Source organism: Nothoprocta perdicaria, unplaced genomic scaffold, assembly GCF_003342845.1.
Source record: "Nothoprocta perdicaria isolate Ctin4 unplaced genomic scaffold, notPer1 scaffold_35, whole genome shotgun sequence".
Taxonomy (NCBI): Eukaryota; Metazoa; Chordata; class Aves; order Tinamiformes; family Tinamidae; genus Nothoprocta; species Nothoprocta perdicaria.
The window spans coordinates 1,614,734-1,630,208 of NW_020455588.1; the positions used below are offsets into that span (position 1 = coordinate 1,614,734).

At 39.9% G+C, this 15,475-nt stretch overlaps 1 long non-coding RNA gene across 2 annotated transcripts; it reads right to left on the reverse strand.

Annotated features, from left to right (window-relative positions):
• Positions 1-5,355: 5,355 nt before the first annotated feature.
• On the reverse strand, positions 5,356-14,943 carry LOC112951382. Of its 2 annotated transcripts, XR_003250184.1 has the most exons (4): positions 14,879-14,943; positions 14,671-14,733; positions 6,321-6,425; positions 5,356-5,387 (listed from the first exon to the last, which is right to left on the reverse strand). It is a non-coding gene; the product is annotated as an uncharacterized LOC112951382 (long non-coding RNA). The 2 variants fall into 2 exon arrangements; XR_003250183.1 differs by lacking the exon at positions 14,879-14,943 and having other exon boundaries at positions 14,671-14,877.
• Between the last annotated feature and the right edge of the window lie 532 nt (positions 14,944-15,475).

Genomic DNA, 15,475 nt, shown 5'->3' on the forward strand with positions numbered 1-15,475 from the left:
GGCGGGCGGGCTGCGCGGCTGCCCCGCGCCGCGGGACACGCGGGGGAAGGCCGGCACGGGCCCTGCCCGCGCCCCGGCAGCTTGGCCCCTGCACGGGACGCGAGCCGGGAACCCGGCAAAAAGGTTTTTTGTTTTTTTTTTTAACCACTTCATCAGGCTTTCTGATGCCCTTTCATGAAACAAAGGAAGGGGTTGCCCATAAATGTATTGGTCCTTTCCTCATCCTAGCCCCTGGGAGCTCCTACCCCACATTTTTGATGTTTAACACCACTTAAATATTCACTTTCTAAAATGAAAATCAGAGTGAGGGAAGGATTTTTAGAACAGATTTCTACATTCATGAAAGGAAGCAGGCAAAAATAAATATTTCTTGCATAGTACATGGTATATCTTTAGCCTAGGTGCCCATTGCTCAGTGAGGTCTCCTTTCAAGCATCACTCCCCTTGCACCAACCCACAATTCAGACCCTTTAGATTCTGCTTCAGCTTCCCCCCACAAAGATTGCAGCCAGGCATTTGACAATATGACTTTGGCTGGACAGAGCAGGAAGAAAGTAATAAAATAAAACAACATCTTCAAATTATCAGGGTCTTTGGAATTCAATCTACAATAATTGGAGAAACTACAGACAATCTCCAGTAACTCCTTTATCTCTCAGAAGTCTTATCGCCTACGTGACATTTCAGGAAGACAAAAAGCCAAACCTACTTAGTCCAGTCATCCACTTGTCTCCCACACCCACCACTCTCTCCAAAGAATTGAAAGGAAGTGAAGGGGAGGAAGTAACCATGGATTTATTAATCTGTGTATGTAGTTTGAGCTCTGAAAGGCAGGACAAGTTATTAAACACCTAAAAGCAAGGGCACCAGATAGCAAGTCTTAATGGATCAAAGTTTGAAGAAAAAACACTTGTGTCTAAATTGGTGAAATGACATCTTCAAGATGAAATATGTGCTGAAATGGAAGCTCTTAAAAGGTTTCCTTTCTTGTGACTAATGGATTTACACAGAGAACAGAATCAAAGGAATAAAAAGATGAATTTGGTTCTGTATCTATATTGGGAGGGCGGTAAAGCCCATCTAAAGCAACATTGCAATGTGTGCTTTGCTTTGTTTTATTTGTTTCCATATTAGACTGAAACAGCAGTAAAATAAACAGCAAGATTTCTACTAAAACATTAGAAAAGTGAATATTCTTCTCAGATAGCCAATATGTATAGAAAAAGACAGCCCTTCTTAATAGAATACCTGCCTACTCACCAGGGTATCAACATGCACTCAACTCAGTAGCTATTTAATGGACTTATTTTCACTAATGCTCACATTTTCCTATAGGAAAAGTAGTAAACACCAAGAAATTTGTTATCTGCATATATTCACCACAGCAGCCAATCTCCCAGGTGCAGTACTACATAGAAGCTCCTCAAGAGAAAGCCAGGCTGTTCTGCCAAGATGAGAATTTTCAGGCTAGCTTTTGGTGCATTTTATGGCTCAGTGTTGAGGAGATCCAAAGAGCATGCATGCAGGCATTTCCTCTCCCCACCCCCCCAAAAAAACATTCAGCGTAATCTTCCCTTAAGTTACACTTGTGTCTTCATAATTTCCAAAATCATCTCATTCATGACCATTTTATTCAACAGAAAAGAGAAATTGCTTTTAAAAGAAAAAGGTCAACGTAGCTTAGGCTGTTTAGCTGCAGTAACTCATTATCCTAGGGGTGATGGAGAACTGGGACCAGGGGGCAATGCGTGGCAACACTGCAGCAGTAGAGTGGGATTATTCCAGCATTAATTCAAGTCAACTCACCATAAACAGTTCTGTAATAACATGAGTCATTCTGCACATCAGATTGAGCTATATTAATTTATTGAAGTTGCATCTGAACCTGGCAGTATAAGCACAGCAAGACTTCAAGCATTCAAATGAAAATCTCAACATTTAACAAGAATAGGCACGCAACACCTGTAAGACTAGAAATTACTCTTCTCAAAGCACACAAATAACCCTCTAGGCCTCATAATAAAAAAAAAGGATAAAGGATATCTGGAAAAGTTTCTTCACACTTTACCATTAACAGTAACGTTTTGTAAGTTAAAACAAAACAAGGAATGATTCAGTTTCTCAAACAAGAGACTGAGGAGACTTATAACAATGTGGGTTTTTTCTCTTCCAACATATCAATTATAAGTGTCAAAAATGAAAGAACATTTTTTGAGGAAAACAACTATCAATCTTCCCTGAACTGTAGCTGCTCTTTTGATATATATCATTATACTAATCAGTCTAATTTAAACTGAAAAAAATACTGATGCTAAGTTACTATGAAGCTATTAAGATACTGTTAGTACCTACAGCAATTTGTAAAGCTTTAAAGTTTTATTCTGAACTTAGGTCCAAGATATTCAGAGTTTCCCAAGCTGACATATCAAAGTTAATTTATCTACATCTTAATATAACATTTCTAACGTGTTCCCCTACCCACCTTGCAACATCATTCTTCCTGTTTCATAGTCCATGCTGTTTTTATAAGATGAACAAATATTTATAAGAATTGTTTATGTCTTTAAATACCTCTGCTTTTAGAGTCATCCATGTTTGTTAACACTAACTGTTGTATGCTCTATACTTTAACCTTTATTTGCTGCTAGGACAAGTATTTTGCCATAACATATCCAACAATTGTTCTTTTCTACTTGTAAAACCCCCAGCTCTGACATTTTACAACTGCCAGTCAGAGTGAACTTTAAAGTTATCTTTGCTGATTGACCAAAGGAGCTTATCTTATTACAAACTTCCAAGTTAATAGTCAGCTTGAGAAATGAGCAAGTATTGAAGTGCTCCAGTACTCATGCTTTTCTTCGGAAGTTTGTATTTTCTTCAATATCTCTTCTCGTCCTTGAGCTAGCTGCATCTCCTTGCTCTTTCCATGGTCTCAGAGAACTTTCCAAAGGGCCCAGTATTAAACCTTTGCCTAGCTTCCAGGGCAAAATTCAACATGCAAGCTGGGATCTGTCTCCATAATATATACATCTCTCCAGGTACAAAGTTCAGGCTTACTTCCTCCCTTTGCAAGCACCATGAACACTGAGGTGAAAATCCTCGTAGAACCAGGATAGGGCTTATTTTAGCATTAGAAATGGTGAAAAATAGGACATTTTAGAACTACACTTACCGAGTTCATCTAGGCATCTCATCTTCCAAGTACTGTCCCCTCACCACCTTATCTTTTAATTATAGCGCTAGTTACATGGGGTGCAATCTAGTAACAAGTACAAAGATGATATAGTAGTTCCAATTATCATGATATCTGAACAATTTAGTCATTGTGCAATCAATAAACTTCACCTCTTTTACTACCATTGAACAAAGTTAGACTATTTTTCCCCTCCCCCAAATTTCTTATTAATACCCTCTAAATTAGTCCCCTCCAAACATTCTTCTTGTTCTATAACCTCTCAGTATCTTAAAATAAGCTTTATAGGTTGTTCTTAGTGTTACTCACATTTCAAACTGCCTCCTGATTCCACAAATGGCCTTGTAGTCCTATGACACAATGATCAAATTTTAATGAAAGATTTGAGAACTCTCAGTCTCTTCCTTTTTGCATCCTAAAACCTGAATCAGGAAGAGCGGGAAAGAACACCACTGATTTCAAAATTGTTCACAGCCTATATTTATATAATCTGAATCATGCTGCCTTTTTTGTTGTTATTTCAGTCATCAAAATGTCAAGTTTCTTTAATTATATTTTGCCATGCAAATAGCTTTTTTTGGTTCCTTTCTTTTCCAACGGATATGTAATAGAAGCAAGCTGCTTAGATGCCTGTTATCATTCTTCCTGTTTCGATTTTATGTGGTCCATGTATGTGTTATACAGGTTGTCCTTTCATGAAGAAATTCCTCCATTTACCATATGATATCTGGCACAGAATGCAAATAGCTCATTTTTCAGTCTCCATCTCTTTTTGCTTGATCTTTTGTTATGCTTTTATGTAAATCCACACGAGTAGTGCTCTTTAAGTAATAAGCAATACTTGGACATTGCTGGAATGCTGGAAGATCGGTCTGAGGCATAATTATAGGAATCTGTAATGTGCATCTGGTTCAGCTTCTTGCACAATTTTAAAGTGCCTGTTTATCCCTTCTTTGGCTACAAGCTGCATATTAACCTGGACAGTATGATCACAGTATACTTTGCGGTGCATCTTGTTTATATATTTTGTATATATATTTTCGCAAATACCTTCACATTTAGCAAAACACTTAGCTGCTCTTTTTCTTTTTTCCTCTCCTCCCCAAACTAGCCCTCCCACCCAGGAAAGATCCTGAATCCAAGCTAACCAAGGTTTCCTAGCACTATAACTTGCACACAGCTTTTCCCCACATTTAATTCATAAAGCTTTTTCCAGCCCACTTGTAAAATTGGTGTCTGTATTTTTTACTGCTATTGTCACACACTGAACTTTTTAGAGCAAGGCTGCTTTTATTAGTCATGTTATTCTGCTTTTGCAAAATATAAATTTGGTCTTATATAGGTTGCCAACTTTGCCACAGGGCCATATTTTTAATCTATTTCTCCAGACATAGAAAAATATCTGAAGTTTAAAAAACACCCTTGATTCTTCATTTCTACTGAGACTTTTAGTGCTTGTGTTGTCTGTAAATTCAACCTTTTTCTTATAACTGCCTATCAAGTTACCTAAACAAAAGAATAATCAGTATCTTCCATACTTATCCTTTCTAATGTTCTGGCTGCGTTGAGAATCAAAAGGGGTTTCTGTAGCTGTGCAACTGCCCTCTGGTTGCATTTATTCTAATGAAGTTCTTGATATATCCCTTGAACTGCAATTTTACTTGGCAGCCATATTCCAGACTTTGTGGGCCCATGTTTCAAGTTGCACCATGGGCCATTTGCTCTTGCTCCCTTCCATTAGTCCTAGAGTAATAATATTTTTATGGCAGCCCTGGAGTTCCAGTAGTTATTATCTCTGATACTCCAGAGCTGTAGGTTTTCTTTTTTGTTTTTTTTTTAAACCAACCTCAAAGTTCTGCTCAGTACAAGGACCCATATGCTTAGCTGCCATTGCTAGTTTATTCATTTGCCTATTTGATACTATGAGCTTGTCACTTTTTTCCCCATTTCTTCCACTTTCCAAAACATTTCTAGCTTATCAGGAGCTGCTGGGGCCACTCACCTTCTGCCTCTCTTTGCAGCTGGGAGGTGCCTTTTGGGCACAGGTTCCTGAGTTTACTTCCCTTCCTTTTCCTGTTCTTCCACTTCTTGGCATTGCTTCAGGGCTGCTGATGAGCTGATTCGAGATGAGCATCCTACCTCCAAGCCATCTGCTGCTGCTCCTCACACTGCCCCTCTGCCCACCGCCCTGCAACTGCATCAAGCCAAACAAAGCACAGCTGGTGAGGGAAGGGAGCATCGCTATGAACTAGGCCTTCATGGCCATTACATTAGGCAAGACACTGGCTCCTGTCTTCCCTGGCTCCTGATTGTCCCCACATCAGGAGTGAATTCAAGAGGAAAGCAGGAGAAATGACTGTCTTCTATAACAACAACAGGAGAAATGGCTGAGTGTCTTCTATACCCATAGGTTAGAGCGAAAGCACAGTTGCTTTCTGCCTTTCCCCAGCTCTCCAGCAGCACACAAGCAGCCTCGCTGGCTGGGCTGGCACAGCAGCTGATGTGAGCCCCTGGTCCTGGGGCCGTGCAGGAGGACACTGCTGCAGCCGGTGGCTGCACAGGGTGCTCGTGCCAGCCCCAGCTCAGGGCAGGCCCGGGAGAATCCTGCTCTGCCTGCCAGCAGCCCCAGGCCACCCCAGGGCAGGAAGGGCTGGTGGCCAAACAAGCCCACACCTCACAGCAAACAGTCTCCATCCCCTCACCTGCTTTGTGCTCTGCGCAGGCCTCATCTTTCACGGCTGTGTTATTGCTTTGTCATCTCTTCCTGTGCTGAGGAGTGTTACTGAGGAAGAGAGGCAGTTTGCCTTCATACCCTAGCACTGGGTGAGCTGAGCCGCTCAGCGAAAAGCTCTTGTAGGTTGGGGTGGAGGATTTCAGAAAAAATCTGCTTCCTTATGACCTTCCATCTCTTTTCATCTGCTTGTGCACTCTCACCCTCACATGACCCAAACTGTAGCAGAGATCTGGTTTGGGCTTCATGGGGACACTGAGCTACAAAGCAGTCTAGAAGCCAACAGAGGGGTCTCCTCACCAACTGGGATACTCAAGTCTATTAATCCCAATGCACACCCTACCCAAACAAAAACACCTCGAAGTTCACACAGCATCAAGTGCTAGACTGACTGACCTTCAGCAATGTGACAGTACTGTGCTTTTCCTGCTGTCTGTTTAGATTACCCCAGTTCTGCTTTCCTCCTGAGATTGCTCAGACACGTTCAGCATGGCTGCCATTCTGCAAAGACAAGAGTTGTTCATTATCGCTTATTATGTTGCTTGCACTTTGAAATAGAGAAGGTAAGTTAGGGAAAAAAAGAAAAGAAGCATCTGCAAGATAGTTTCATTGCTAAGAAATGGAAGTATGAGAAATATTCCAATATATTCTAAAGTACACATTTATTAAAATTGAAGTACATGGGTTAAGATCATAATTCATAACTAAATATTAAAAATAGATTTTCCCCATGAGAAGTGATTGATATACAACTTCATTATCATTTACTCTTCTTCAAAGTGAATAAAGAATGTGGTTTTTTTTTTTTTGCTCTCCCTAGTGTGGAACTTAATCATTCTATTGGTGGTGTGTTGGATATTTGGTCTATCTTCTGGCATTTGAAAAAGCTTTTTAATGTTATCTTCTTAAATTAAGATCTTCCCATAATTTATATTTCTGTTTCCACACGAATGGCATTTGGTCTGAGTAAGAATCACAAAATGGTTGAGATTTGAAGGGACCCCCAGAAACCTAGTCCAACCCCTCTCTTCTTTACTCAAGCAGGGACACCCAGAGCACAGGGCACAGAGCAGCATCCAGGCGGGTTTGGAAGATCTCCAGAGAAGGAGACTCTACAGCCTCCCTGGGCAGCCTGTGCCAGGGCTCTGTCACCCTCACAGTGAAGAAGTTCTTCCTCACCTGGAGATGGAACTGCCTGTGTTTCAACTTACACTTATTGCCCCTTGTCCTGTCACTGGCCACTGCTGAAAAGAGCTTGGCCCCATCCTCCCTACATTCTCCCCTCAGGTGTTTTATTCATATTGATCAAATTCCCTTTCTTCTCTTCTCCAGGCTAAACAGGCCTAGCTCACTTAGTCTTTCCTCATGCAATAGATGGTCCAGTCCCTTAATCATCTTTGTTACTCTACATTGGACCCCCTCTGGAAGCTACATGTCCCTCTTGTGCTGGGGAGCCCAGAACTGCACCCTCACCAGAGCTGAGGAGAGGGGCAGGATCCCCTCCCTCCGCCTGCTGACAACACTGAGGAGAACATCTAATGACGTGGTATTTGAAAAGGAGACTGGAAGTGAAAAAGAGTTTTGTCATGTTTAATATACTTGTGAATACTTGTACTATATAGCTTGTACAGCTATATTCTGTTCTATTACACATATAAAATTTAAGAATTATTTACCTGTCTGAAACATCACAAACTTGCAGCTATAACTAACAGCAGAAGAAAATTGTTTTTTAAAAAACTAAAATTAGATAATAAGCAGATTTCACTCATAAATCAATGTCTTTCTAGACTTAAAATTCAAATTGAAATTTAAGGCATCTCCATTTAAGAGATAATACCCACTGCAAGTTTTAGATTAACATTTGAGGTGATGTGCAGAGCTGCTTCCACAATGGTGCTATATCCAGAGGTGCATAAGAACTCTCTTATAAAAAGAAATACCTTGAAGCTCTGGTTGTTTGAGGGATAACAGGTAAGACTTCATGATTTGCTTCATTTCAATTACTCAAATTAATAAGAGAACCATTACTTCCTAAAGACCGTCTTTTACCAACCAAAGCAAGTGGTTTTAGTCAGCATTTACTCAGCATACTCTAAATCCTCCTCAGAAGCTGTTCCCTCAGAAGCATTTCACAGAGAAAGTGATACCATTTCTGAACTAGCATGGCAATGACAGATAATCACCTTAGGAAGTGATTTGCAGCTTATTTTTTAAATCAAAGATTATTAAAATAGATCCCATTACCACCTGCTGAGAATCAGGCAAACAAGTTCTGCCTAATTTTGAGATTCAGACAGGATTCAAAAGTATAGCTTAGATAACATTAGCCTAAGTGATCTTAGATGGAGATGATGAAAAAAGATATAGAAATTTTAGTGTTCCTGAGAAACATAATGAAAAAGGGGAGAGCAATAAGACTGGAAAAGTATGACAAAAAACTTTGCTGAGCTTTTAATAAGAAATTTAGAAGGACACATGGGAGGCAGAATATATTGGATAAGATAACAAATGAGTTTATAGGAAGAGTTGCTTTAAGATGAATGTGCACCTTAAACACTAACACTAAGAGAAGTCACAGACAGAATAAGTCAGACAGAAGTCACAGCACTGCTTTTACCCTGACTACACCTCTGGCAATTGCAGCAGAGAGGCAAATGGAGCACTTTCTTACTGCTAACCCCACCTTACTTCTATATGGGAGAGGAGACATGAGCTCATCATCCCCACACAAGCCACTTGGTAAAAATACTTGTACATTGGATGTGTACCTCTACAGAATAGACTGGGGTTCTTAACAGGCAGAGTTCAACAAGCTTGTTTCTCTGAAAGTTACAAACACAAGTTTTAAAGAATATCTACAGGGATGGAAACTTCAAATCTCATTATCCACAAATATGAGATGCATTTTCTATGCTTACTTGGCATCTTTTTTCTACAGCCTTCAACAGCCATCCTGAAGATATTTCTGATAAAAGGAACCTGGTTTTATTGGATCAAAATTATGCTACAATACTCACTAGAGACCTAAAACACCATGGCAGACAGAAATAAGACATCTGATGTAGATGCACTGTGCAAACAGTCCTTAAAATATGTTCCTATGCTCATTTTACTTTGATTACAAATCTGTATTATGTTGACAGGATTCACATGTACAAACAGGTGATTATCTATCTAACCACTACTGCTGGCACCTGTCATTTAGTATAAATCTCAATAGTCCATTTAAGAACATAGTTTTTCTACTTAAAGAGAAATCGCAATAGAAAGCAACTTGAAAGTGTTTCCCTGAGTTTATCTGTTTCTTTCTGCTGGTGCTTATATTCCTTACCTCTAGTTTAAACCGTATCAACTTTGAAATAACTCACTACAATTAGAGACAAGGGCATCTAAATCAAATTTATTTGTATTGAAAATACTACCTACTACTTTTTTTTATTAATAACTTCCATATGAAATCCACAATATACTGGTTCTGGGCTTCATTTTTCATTTGCTTTTACCTTATCTTTCTTCATGTCAGCTCTTCCAAAAGTTCATAAACACATTTATTCATTTTGCATGACAGAAGAACTTCTACCTTTCAAGAAATAACAAACCTTAAGGTAAATTAGGGTTATCTTAATTGAAAAATATTTATACAACATAGATGAAGTGCACAGCAATTTGTGGCCATGGCTTGGGCATCAAGTGCAGCCAAAGTGCCATCTGGTGCACAGAATCCTGCACAAGCCCAGACAGCATCAATTTGAGGGTTTGCAAAGGCTTCCACAGCACAGAAGCCAGATGGCAAATCCAATATTCACTGGCAGACAGATTTTTTCAGAGCTATGAGCGCATTGCATCTTTTCCTGGTACAGCTTTGCATTTGCATTAAATGCTACATGCCTGCTACAGCAGCTTAGTCACTAATTACCTGCTCACACAGACAAATCTCAAATTGTACAGAACTTGCCGTTTTTATTTGTATTTTGAATTGAACACTGCATTAACATCCCCCCATTGGAAATCTCCCACTAGCAACAAATACTCACACAGTATTTTACCACACATGCAATTATTTCCACATTTTGCCACTGAACTGCAGGCCAAATGGAGAACTGCAGCCAGAAAGTGGCTAAAAACAGCACATTCTCATATAAGTTTAAGAATCTGCAAGTAATTTTTAACTGCACAAGTACAGAAAGCTGTTACCTTCTAAAATACAGTAATTTAACAAGAGTTTTTTCATATGCAATCAAGAATAGGTGTACCTGCAAGTGCTCAGCAGCTGTTTTCCTTGCTGTGCCATTAAAACATCAGCTTATCTTTCTTAGTACTCATTACTGATCACAGATGGCTGCTTATCAGCCAGTACTAACTTTTTTTCTTACAAGGCTCCAACACAAGATAAAAACAGAATAATTATCCATATGTGTAAACAACTGTTGTAGGTAGTACTGATTTATCACATCTGCAATTAAGGGAAACGAATTTTCACAAATGATATTAAACAGCTCCCATGTTAAACCGAAGCTAAACTTGACAGTTTTTTAATCTTCCACCTGAAAAATTCTGTACATTAGGAAATACCACAAGGCCTCAGAAAGCAGCACCCAAGATCTGCTGAGTTTCTGGTCTGCTCTTTAAGTCGTCATGAAGTACTTCACAACTGGACATATACATCACAGATATTGCTGTCCCATCTGATGTTGTAGTAATTCCAACCTTGCTGTGACTACTTTGTAGGAGATGAGCTGATGTCTTCGTAGTGCAATAGTGTTAACAGGGATAGTGCTGTCTAATGCTTTCCTTATTCATTTTAAGGAGCTAAGCAGCACACAAATGAAAAGCTATTCACCACTAAACTCATTGCCTTTCAGAGCTCACGCAATTTCTGCAAACCAGTGAGGGTCAAAAAACTCCATATTGTTGAGGATACTAATAAAAATGAAATGCATCTGTTTTTCTTCCTGTATTTTGCCAATTTAGGGAAAACAGTATCATCTATAGATATATAGATATATCTATATCAGATATAGATCAGATACAGTTTTTTTGAAACAGTGGCATTTTTCATAAGCTACCATTTCACACTGGATAGGGTATTAGCTTTTCTGAAAAACAGTAAAAGATTGAGCTTTTGGATAATGCCCTGGATCTTCAAATAAGCTCCTCAGTGGAGCTAAGTGGAACCATGGCAGTTTATATCAGAGGAGAGATGGAGCTAGCTCTGTACTCAGACTCTCTGAACTGTCACAGTGCACATCCTGATGGACATAGTCTGTCTTATGAATGTCCACTGTAAAAAGCCTATCACAATCACCTGCCAAGGCAGGAGAGATTAATGACAATCACCAGCCAAGGTTTAGTGAGATGTCCTAGCCCAAAGGCTCCAAAAGGATAACGTGGTTCCAGTAAAAAATATTATTTTTATGAATAAAGACAGACAAGTAAGAAACCCCATGATGTAGCCATGAGTGTTTTCTATTTCACACTGCACATCTGTACCTTATTTTGTAAACATCAGTCTGACATCAGCATCCTACCTGCTCCGTTCCACAAGCAGTATAAAGTTCTTCAGGGTGCCTAAGACTGAAGTGCAAGCTTTCTGTAATAGTTTTCAACTTTGTTCTAAACAATTCACCCTCAAAAGTGAAATTTCTTAGTTTATGCAGATGCTAAGTAATCCATTTTCAGCAAAAGTAGCGGAAATGCTTAAGGAGTCTCAAAGCACTAGGTTCACTACTACACAAGATAGAGCCCCACAATACCACTATTAATCATTAACTTAGTTTGCAGGTTTCCTGCCTAGACAGTAGTAAGAGGGTTCCTATTACCTGGTCCTGAGGGGAACACTAATGAAGTAGAGGTAGTCAGAGGAAAAGGGTTGTCCATCTTATGTGACAGTGATCTTATAATTGAATCCATAAAAACTAATTTTCTACAAAACCCACAAGTAAGTTATATTACTTTTAAAGCTACTAAAAGATAATATTTATCAGTTGTTTGACAATATGAAAAGTATTCACAATTCTTGGCTCTTAAGTTGAGATAGCATTCTTATTTAGAATAACTAAACTTTTGCCTTATGATCAGAAAACATCAGTTAGAAAAGCAAAATCTTTAAAAAATAAACTTTCTAAGATCATAGAATCATAGAATGCTTAAGGTTGGAAGGGACCTCAGAGCTCATCTAGTCCAACCCCCCTGCTCACGCAGGGTCACCTAGAGCACGTGGCACAGGGCTGCATCCAAGCGGGTTTTAAAGATCTCCAAAGAAGGAGACTCCACAACCTCTCTGGGCAGGAGGACTGGCACCCTCACTGTCAAGAAATGTTTCCTTAAGTTCCTGTGGAACTTTTGGTGCCTCAGCTTGCAGCTGCTTCCTCTAGTCCTGTCGCTGCCACCACTGAAAAGAGGCCGCCCCCTCCTCCTCACTGCCTCCCTTGAGGTATTTATACACACTGATCAGGTCCCCCCTCAGCCTCCTCTTCTCCAGGCTGAACAGGCCCAGCTCCCTCAGTCTTTGCTCACAGGGCAGATGTTCCAGGCCCCTGATCATCCTGGTAGCCCTGCGCTGGACTCTCTCCAGCAGCTCCACATCCCTCTTGTACTGGGGAGCCCAGAACTGGACACAGTCTCCAGATGTGGCCTCACCAGGGCTGTGTAGAGGGGGATGATCACCTCTCTCGACCTGCTGGAGACACTCTTCTTAATGCACCCCAGGATCCCATTGACCTTCTTGGCCACCAGGGCAAAAATAATCTGCTTTTAGTAGCCCCTACTAATGTCATCTGTAATGAAAACGATCTCAAGTAGAGTCACCTTTAATTTGGAGACAACTACACCTTGATTATGCTAAATAGCATAAGGCACATATGTCAATAAAATTGCTTTATTATGTATGTATACATATATATAGGAAGTCCCCAAATCAGAAGGCTTCAGCTGTCTCTCTCCCACTTTGAAGTTCAATATAGAAATCTAATGATGTGGCAGAAAATCCAATACACTATGTTGCAGAACTGCCAATCTGATGGCTGCATCTTCATCACACTGCATATGAAGCTCTGAACTTCTACCCTAAAAAGGGGCACTGCTGGTAGTATAGCCTATTTACAACAGGGCTTTGTAATTATGCAAGTAGTAAAAATAGGGGACAGTTAGAAAATAAGCAGGGACCCTCTCTTCTAGGGCCACCTGAGTTTAATTGCACTGCTCAGGGCTTCCTTCACCACCTTATTAGTGCTTGATAAGAATTAAACAGTCACTGCATTAGTTGAAAGCAGCTCTTTCCACACATTAAGGTGCCTACACAGGAAGAGTTTGCTTTTTACAGGTGTGCTGCTCCTGTTTGATGGGATGAGCAGTTGTGCAACAACAGATCCCTCCAGACAGATGCATGTTCTGTCCATGGCACAGCAGGGAAAGCATGTGCTTTCCTTCCTGCAATCCTAAGGATGGGGTATAACGCACTATCAAAGGTGCAGTCATATTACAGCTGTGACTCTGCCTTACAGCAAAGCACACTGCCTCTGCAACACACCAAAACCAGCGTTTGACTGAGCAAACTGCCTGCTTTCATCCACTAATACCGCATTTCTGATGATACGCTCCCATACACATAAGTGTTCTCACTGCCCACATAGCTTCTCCCTTATTCCAATCCCACTCATCTTTTCCAGTACTGTGATTATTCTTTATCTTTTCCAATTAACCCTTTCTTGATGTTGTTTCTTATCTCCCATTCATTCTTGATTTTTCTCTTTAGAGACTTTTCTTTGCCATTTTATATCAAGCTAAGAGTTACACTGAGCTCAGCCCTACCGCCTGTCATTCCAAGTTTTAACTCCAAATGGCAGATTTAAGGAGTTTAATGTACCAGAACTCTCTAGGGAATGCTCTGATAAAAGCAAAAAATTAATTAAAAAGAAAATCAAAGCAACACTTGTATTCTCTCTGCTTGCTTAAAGCACAGAGAAGTCTTAAGACTTTTTAGAGAGGATATTACATTTTTTAACTGTTGACAGAATATATTTTTCCCTTAACTTCTCCAGCCATATAAAGCATCACTGGGGGAGGGGGAAATCAAATCACTTGAGGGAAACAAGAATTTATGTTTAATGATTTCTGTTTTGTATGAGCTGTGTTTATCTACTTCTCTCCCCTTCAAAGAAGAAGTACTAAAATTTGACCAGAGGATTAGTTACTCAGAAAAATAAGCTCCCGTATTCAAAGTTAATCTGAACATGTTGAAATAAGTAATCAGGCTAGAAGATAGACGAATACTGATGTAAATTATTTGGGGAGCTTACAGCATTTCTGGAACAAGAACTTTTCCCAGAATATGGTCTCTGATTGATAACATTTAAGGCATGTTTAAAATACAGGCACAAATAACTCTAAGCAAGAACCATATGCAACTCCAGAAAGCCTATTTTGTAACACAATTTGTTTTAAATACATCAGATTTAGGAGGAGAAAAATAATATTAAAGAAATCCCTTCCACAAGCATCTCTGCCGAACTCCCAATCCAAAACCAAACCCTGGGAGCACAAGAGCTGCAGCCCCATAACCCTGGGGGGACTTCCATCAACAGTAGCTCCCAGCAGAGCTGCTCCAAAGAAAGACTGGAACAGTCAGGGCAACCTGGGACTCCCCAACCTGCAGCAAGTCACACACAGCTCTGCTGAAAACCAGCTCTCCTGCAGCCCCAAAGGCAGCAAAACAGCCCCAAGAACTACTACAACTCATTCTTACCTACTTCTGCCCAGGAATTCAGCAGAGCCAAGATGTTTGTGTTTCCAAAGCTCTCGTGCAGCCCTGTTTTATAATACCACACAAAAGAGCAGCAGCCAAGACACTAGCTCCCATAATGAGCTGAGAGCATCAATTCTCACTGAAGAGCAATTAAACTTCCAGAGTCAGACTTTGCAAAGAAACTGCTATAAACACGCCTGCAAAATACCTCACTCATGGAGCAATGACTGCATTACCAAGAAGCCCCACATTAACTCCAGAAGCAGCAGCCTTGAAAAGCCAGAAAGGGTTGTAACCTTGGGAAGGGCTTTAAGTAAGGAGCACCTTCCTCTCAGCTGTTTTGGGTCAGTGGTAATATTACTCACTTCTAATGTGACTGACCCAAAACAGCTGGAGTGGAAGGTGCTGGTCTGAAAGCTGTTCAGGGAAAGACATAAAAAAAAAAAAAAAAAAAAAAAAAAAAAAAAAAAAAAAAAAAAAAAAGCTATTCCTTATCACTCTGATCACAAGGACTGGCAGGCTTATGTTCTCACAAATACCCTATGATCTGCTGCCACCCTCATCTAGTAGTCTTCAAAGCAAATTAATTAATGTATTTCTGTGACAGATATTCCCTTATAAATTTAAACATAATGATTAAACCATCTTGTAAAATTCATGCTCACTGTGACATGCATCATCTTTATTTTTAAATTAAGAAAGACTGATCAATTAGTTTGAAGAAAGAGGACTCTAAATGGATATAAAGACCATACTCTGCACATTTATTCCGAGGTTTACAATTAATCTTTCTAGCATCTCAGTT